Genomic DNA, 6,508 nt, shown 5'->3' with positions numbered 1-6,508 from the left:
TGCTGCCCCCTTCGAGGCCTGGCCAGGCTGGTGGGGGGGGGGGGGGGAAGACCTGTCACCACTTGTGAAGGCAGCAGGGTCTGTCCTTCAGGACCCCAGGTTCCAGCTTCTCTGGGCTCAGCAGTAGCTGAGGGCTGCTCCCCAGCTCACCTGAGACCCCCTCACGTCTGCCTTGACCACCCCAGGGCCCTGGGGCTTGGCTCCCGCAGTTCCACATGCAGGGGCACAGGTAGGACCTCTTCTCGGTGCCATATAAATATGTATATGTGTATATAGATTTTTAAAGAGGGAAGGGTTGGGCTAGATACACCCCTCCCTCACCCCTTTCCTGGGCCCATAAATTGGGGGGAGAGTTGGAAAGGATTTTTACCTTTTTTTAAACTGCTAATTTCTGAATGAAACAAGCTGGGCCAAGGGGCCCCAGGCCCTGTCCTCTGTCCCTCACACACACACTTCGCTCCCTTCGTTAATTCCAAACACGATTGAGCACCTTCTCTGTGGCCAGCACTGTGGTAGGCCCACCAGCTGAGTGTGTGGGGGTCTCTGTACCACCTGATCGTGCCTCCTCCACCCAGCCCATACTTCACCAGTGCCTTCAGGGGATCTGCAGGAGGTGGGACCCTTTTGTGGGATTTGGGGGGTCTCTAGGAAGCCTGGCCAAGGTGTCCCCCTCCCCTGTGCCAACCCACCCATTGCAGCCCCCTGCCTCGCCCCCTGCTGGCTGGGGGCAGCTCCCAGGACATTTGCCTTCCAGCTCTGACTCCTTTATCTGGAACCCCTCCCCCGAATGCTGAGTCTGGAGGTCAAGGCCTTGGGTCTCTTCCCAGGGCCTGACGGTTGGGGACCGTCCCCCTAGGGGACCCACATACTAGTGCCAAGGGGGATGGCAAGTGGAGTTGTCATTCCCCTCCCTCCCCCAGCTGTGGGTGGGAGGGAGAACAAGGTTGGCCTGATTCGGGTGACCTTCCTGTTTTAAGTGCCTTCTCTGTCACTGAGAGCCCCACAGTGTGATGAGAACTAAAGAGAAAGCCAGATCCCTTATAGTGCCTCTGTGGTTATTGGCGGAGGTTGAAGTGGAGGGAGCAATTTGTGTCCCATGCAGCCACACCCCTCTTCGACAAACCCTTTGGAGGGAGGGGGATGTTAGTAGGAGGGGCCTGCAAGTGTGAATGTGCACGGTTAACCACAGCTTTGAGTAGAGCTGAGTGCATCGGGCTGTACTATTTAATGATCCTACCTCTTGGCCTCAGTTATCAGATCTGCAAAATGGAGCTACGCCCTCTTTGCAGAATTGACTAAGTGCTCGCACACGGAGGATTCAGTAATATTAGCTCTAAAGCAGAGCTGAGCTGAGTCCCTAGGGGAGGCCCCTGGAAGGTATTTGGAGACGGGAGGGGTGTGGTTTCTGCCCTGGAGCGGAGCGGGGAGGGGCTGGTGGGGCCCCAGAGCGGGGAGGTGGGGAGCAGGCCGAGATCCGCGGAAGCTCAGTTCAGCGGCAAACCCGGGAACTGAACGAGGCCGAGGGGCTGCGGGCTGAAGTTCGGGGGCTCTGGGGAGACCGGGTGGGGCCGGGCGCGCGGTCTCGTTCCCTGCCACCACCGTCCCCCCGACCCGCCGCGGCCTCTGGGTACCCACTGGCCGCGCCCTTGCAGGAGCCTCCGGCCCACTTCCTGCCCCCGCCCCTCCGGCCCTGGCAGCACTTCCTTTGCAAAACTGGGCAGCCCCAGGCCCGGGCAGGAAGTGACCTCCCGGCCCGCCCTCTCCTGATTCCCGCGGTGGCCACTAGAGGCCTCTCTGTCCTCGCAGACGCCCGGGCTCCCTAGAGCCGGCCCGCCCCGCCTGCCGTGGGGCACACGCCCCCGGCCCCCTCCCCCGCCTCGAGGGCTGGAGAGATGAGGGCCAGCATCGTTCACCCCTCTGCCGGGGGTGGGCAGCCTTTGCTCTCCCAACACACACTGGGGCGAAGGAATACCTGCCCTTCCCAAAGGTTGGTCCCTGTCCCCCCAGCTCCACCTCCCTTCTTCCTCCCACTCCCTCATCCCCTTACCTTGTGAATCCAGCCTCAAGCCTGCCTCATGGTGCCCCAGGTGCTGAGCTGCCCCCCAAGTCTCCGAGGGAGCTTGTAGTGTATATGATACTCCCCCCGCCCCCGCCCCAACTTTTCCCTGGTAGCAGAGCGCCGGGGAAACGCCGATTGGGAAGAGAGACCCGCGGTGCCCACACTCAGCTCCGTCAGCCCCAGTCTGAGGTGGAGCCCAGCCTTCTCAGGGTAGATACTCAGGTCTGCCTGCCTCTGCCCTCCTTCCCCTCCCTCTCCCCCTCCCCCTCCTCCTCGGGGTCCTGCTCGATTTCCTGCTCTCCATGCAAACACTGGTTCCCCCAGATTTGCATCCCAGAGGCCCAGGCACGCAGTCAGCAGGGCTCCGGCTGTGAATGAGACCACAGTCAGCCTTTCCACACCACGGCTACCCACACATCCTTTGCCCACAGAGTTCAACTCAACCACATGTATGGTGCTTCCCGTGTGCCAGGCATGGTGCCAGGCCCCGGGGACATGCCATGACTACGCCGCGTCTCTGCTCTCAAGGAACTCACTCTAGTGTGGAGAAAGACACCCGACAGACTGTCTAAAACCTGGTGATTACACAGAAGGCGGGAGCGCAGGGGACACCTGACCCCCTGGGACAGCCGTGAAGGGATTGGAAAATGCTTCCTGTGGGGTGGAGGCCCTGAGGAGTTTGGGAAGGAAGAGGGATTCAGATGAAGGTGACCTGAGCGGGTGGGTTCATCAGGAAAGGACGCCAGAGCGCCAGGGGCCAGTCACAGCCCGGAGAGTGGGAAATGACAGCAATTTTGGAATTGCACACAAGGCGGGAAAGGGGAAATGATGCTGTAGAAAGCAGGAGAAGCCAGATAATGCGGATGCATAGCCAGACCCAGGGCGTGGGCTTTTTCTCGCGAGCTGTGGGTGCCACTTAGGGAGACTAGAGGGTAGCGAACAGGAGAGGGATGTGCTCAAAGCTGGCAGCTGCACGTTGGAAACTAAATCAGGGGTATGGGGACATGAGATCCTATGGGGAGACCAGAGCCATAGACTCGGAGATGGAGGATGAAGACCTGAACTGGGGTGGAGGCAGAGAGAAGGCAGAAGGAAGAAGGGATGGAAATGAGATAGGAGACAAACTCGGCCAGCCCAGCCGGAAGCTGTGGCTGGTTGGCCCCTGGGGTTGGGGTGGAGAGGAGGGAGGGAGGCAGTCTGACTTCTGGCTTTGGAGATGTCAGCTGTGAAAAGGTCTCTGACCAGGCCTGTATGGGGCAGGTAGTCACTGTTTACTTGTGTCACACACACACACACAGCAGAAGGAGTGTATTAGAAGCACCTCATGCAACCCTGCCGGCGGGAGTGTAAACTGGTGCAACCTCTTTGAAGAGTGATTTGCCAATATCTATCAAAAATATTTTTAAAATGCAGACACCTTTTGTCTAGCAATTCCACTTTTAGGGATTTACACTGTAGATAAAATGTATATACATATAACCTCGTATGTGGGTGGGTATTAATTGCATCCTTTGTAATCACAAAACACTTGAAATAACCTAAGTGTCCACCAAGAAGAGACTGGTTAAATAGATGCTGCTATGTCTATAGCAAAGAATGCCATGCAGTCATGAAAAGTGATGAGGTGGAAGATAGACCAGTAAATGAAACAAAGCAAGATTCATAACTAGAGTGATGGCATATTCCCACTAGAGGGAATATAAAGTAGACACAGATATAAGTGTATACTTTTCATTTTTTTGCTGAGGAAGATTCACCCTGAGCTCACCTCCATGCCAATCTTCCTTTACTTTACACGTGGGTTGCTGCCACAGCATGACCAACAAGTAATGTAGGATCTGAACCCACGAACCCAGGCTGCCAAAGCAGAGCGCACTGAACCCAAGCACTACACAGGGCGGGCCCCTACATATATACTTCTGTATAGTTCAGTAGGGTCCACAGGAAGTGGGGATCATGGCTAATCACAGGGAGCTGGGCTGGGGGACTGGATAGGAGTCGTCTAAGATGGGAGGGACACATTTTATTACACATCTGTTTGTATTTTTGAATTATTTTACCAGGCACATTTATTAATTGTTTTAAATAAAAATCAGTTTAAAATTAAAAACACAGAGTCGGCTTTCAATATCAAAGGCACAAATCACAAATTCCATGTCATTCCTTTGAATGGTCATCACATGCCCACTCTGTTTCAGGCACTAGCGTCCGGCAGCAAGCCAAACGCACAGTGTGGGAAAAACAGAGGTTATAAAAGTAATTACGAAAGGAATATTACAAAAGGAGAAGTTGAAAGTGGTAAATAAAGACTTAAAAACTTTCGTGTTGCCACTGCCCCAAGATGACTTCTAATTGCCCCAAGATCACCCCAAGATGACTTCTAATTGCAGAAGGGGAGATGTGCCTTTATGGTGGGGCTATCTGGCAGTCACTACCATAACCAAGGGCTCAAACTTTGCATCACTCATGCTGGGACAGCTTGACATTGTCTACCTCCCGATGCCATGCAATGTGAAGTACACAGTAACACCTTCGACATGCTACTCAAAGTGTGGTCCGTGGACCAGCACGTCAGCACCCGCTAGGAGCTTGCTAGTAATGCAGAGTCACAAGCCGCAGCCCAGACCTACTGGATCAGCATCTGCATTTTAAATAGGTTCCCAAGTGAGTCACGATATTAGAGATTGAGAAACGCTAGCCTTTTTCAAAAATTCTTGAAAAAAATTGTTTAATCAGAATCTAATCAAGCCATTAGAGGTACTTTCAGTTTGTGGGAAAAATAGGAGGAAGAGGAACAAATTAAGTAATACACAAAGAAAGACTTCAAAAATCCCAATGTGAACATCATATAACACAACTGTTCTTGGCTCAGGTAGGTCAAGGTAACAGAAAAAAGCCAGGGGACTGTTCTAGATTTAAAAAATACTGAAGTGATGCAACAATCAAAGGAAATGCATGATCTTGATTTGACCAAGAATCAGTAAAACCAGCTGATAGGGGTCGGCCCGGTGGCACAGCGGTAGAGGAAGTAGAGGAAGATGGGCACGGATGTTAGCTCAGGGCCAGTCTTCCTCAGCAAAAAGAGGAGGATTGGCAGCAGATGTTAGCTCAGGGCTGATCTTCCTCAACAAAAAAAAAAAAAAGAAAAAGGAAAACAGGTGTTAAAGTCCTCCTGGGGACAACTGGGGAAACTGGACTGAAAAGAAGAAGATATTAGAAATAATTGTTAATTTTCTCAGGTGTGAAAATCGTTTTACAATTATGAAGGAGAATGTCCTCATTCGTAGGAGATGTGTGATAAGTTAAATATTTTGGGCTGAAGTATCATGATATCTGCAACTTACTTCTAAATATATACAGGTAGATAGGGCAAATGTTGATCCTTGAGTCACGGGTGTTTATTATGCTATTGCACTATTATTTTTACTTTTCTATATGTTTGACATTTATCATTATAAAGAAATTGAAATAATTTTTAAAAACATGTTGTCCCCCAAAATCCTGAGGCTAAATTAAAAGACAAGCAACGAAATGGAGAAAAGTATGTCATAAATGACAGGCAGCTTACCAACCTCAATACGTGAAATATAGAAACAAGTCCAACAAATTAATTAAAACCTCCCACAAAAGAAGACATAGCCAATAATTTTGTTTTTAAATGGTCTATCTTACTGGTAATCAAAGAACTATAAATCAACACAATAACGATTTTCTTTTCAACATTCAAACTGACAGATTTCCTTAAAAGCTGGAGCCCAGTGCGGGCAGAGTGGAGACAGGGCAGTCTCTTCTTGGGCTGCAGCTGGCACTATAAATTAACGCGACTCTTCTGGGAGGCAATTTGCTATTTACATCTCTGAGCCAGCAATCCCACTTTTAGGAGTTTATCCTACAGAAGTAAAAATGGCTGTAACCTAACGGCCAAGGTTAGCAATAGGAATACTCACCACCACATTCTTTGCAGTATTAAATAGTTGGATATAATTTGGAAGTCTGATAATGAACTATTAGTTATATAAACGATGCTATCTAATGGATTGCCTTGAGACGATTAAAATGAAGTTGCAAAATAACATATAAAAGTAAAAAGTATGTGTGTGTAGATAGACAGATGATTATATACGTATAGGACACACGCACAGCATGTGGACTGAACAATGACTTGAAAGAAATACTCCAAAATAAACCATCCGTAGATTACCTCTGTAATGGAATCGTAGATGAGTTTTTTCTTTTCTTTTTGCCTGTCTGGATGATCAAGTGAATATATACTTCTTTTTCTTCACAAAAAAGGGTGTTATTTTTAAAAACAAAATAACTCCGGTGTGTCTACTCCTCTTGGCAGACTGTGCATGAGCACACTCACACGCACGCACATGCACACGTGTGCACACTCACGCATTTGGTCTCCAGAACGCTTGGAAGTGTGGTCAGGAGGAGGAGCTGCCC

The sequence above is a fragment of the Equus quagga genome, chromosome 17, assembly GCF_021613505.1.
Source record: "Equus quagga isolate Etosha38 chromosome 17, UCLA_HA_Equagga_1.0, whole genome shotgun sequence".
Classification (NCBI taxonomy): Eukaryota; Metazoa; Chordata; class Mammalia; order Perissodactyla; family Equidae; genus Equus; species Equus quagga.
The sequence above is the reverse complement of the archived record's forward strand: the minus strand, read 5'-3'. Positions refer to the sequence as shown.